Source organism: Piliocolobus tephrosceles, unplaced genomic scaffold (genome assembly GCF_002776525.5).
Source record: "Piliocolobus tephrosceles isolate RC106 unplaced genomic scaffold, ASM277652v3 unscaffolded_7020, whole genome shotgun sequence".
NCBI lineage: Eukaryota > Metazoa > Chordata > Mammalia > Primates > Cercopithecidae > Piliocolobus > Piliocolobus tephrosceles.
In genome coordinates, this window is record NW_022334298.1 from 1 (window position 1) to 1,123 (window position 1,123).

At 43.1% G+C, this 1,123-nt stretch overlaps 1 pseudogene; it reads left to right on the forward strand.

The window, feature by feature from the left end:
- The first annotated feature begins 893 nt into the window (after positions 1 to 893).
- LOC111533493 lies at positions 894 to 987 on the forward strand (annotated as a pseudogene).
- Positions 988 to 1,123: the final 136 nt, after the last annotated feature.

The window sequence follows — 1,123 nt, forward strand, 5'->3', positions numbered from 1 at the left end:
AAAAAAAAAAAAAAAAAAAAAAAGAGAGGCAGAGGTAGATTTGACACTCACACAGAGAAGGCAGAGTGAAGAGGGAGCAGAGAAAGATTTGAAGATGCTGGCCTTGAACATCAAAGTGATGCAGCTGCAGACTAGGGAAGGCTGGCAGTCACCAGAAGCTGGAAGAAGCAAGGAGTGGAGATTCCCCAGAACCTCCTGAAAGAGCATGGCCCTGCTGACACCTGGGGTTCAGCCGAAGGATACTGATTTTGGACCTCTTGACTCCAGAAGTACCAGAGAATACATTTCTGTTGTTTTGAGTCATTGAGTTAGTGATACTTTGTTACAGCAGCCACAAGAAACTCAGTCCCTTTGTGGGCCTGCAGGATAATTTCTTGAGGCTATGCCCAGGAATGGGCTTACTGGAACACTGTGGGCACAGACACGATTTGGCTAAGTGCTACTAGGTGGCTCTCCAAAGAGGCTGCATCCATCTAGCAGGACTCCCAGCAGCGACACACAATGGTTCCTCTTTCTGCTTATTCTAGCCAACACTTGGCATCATACAGCTGATTTTTGCCAATCTGACATGTGTGTATCCTATGTCATTGCTGTCATTTGCATTTCTCCGATTACTAATGAATCTGGGATCCGAGCATCTCTTCACATACTTATTTGCCAGCCTTTTCAGTTTCTTCTCCTGAGAATTGCCTATGCATATGCTTTGCTCACTTTCCTGTTGGGTCTTTTTCTTGTTGTTTTGCAGAATGTTCTCGTATATTTTATCCATTAATCTCCTGTTGCTTTTAAAAAGCAAATATCTTCTCCCCATCTGTTGTCTGTCTGTTAATTCTATCTGTGCTGTCCTTTATGGAAAGGAATCCTTAATTTTGCTGTAATCCAACCTAATTTGAGTGCTCATTTCAGCAGTGCATATACTAAAGTTGGAACTATATAGATAAGATTAGCATGGCCCCTGCACAAGTTCACGAAGTGTTCCATATAATTAAAACAAATAAAATACAATAGCAAATCGAATTCAAGGCTGACAACGGAAGGGTGGATGGGTCAGGGACTGTTGTGGAAGCAGAGTAAGTGCTACTGTGTGTGTGTGTGTGTGTGTGTGTGTGTGTGTGTGTGTGTG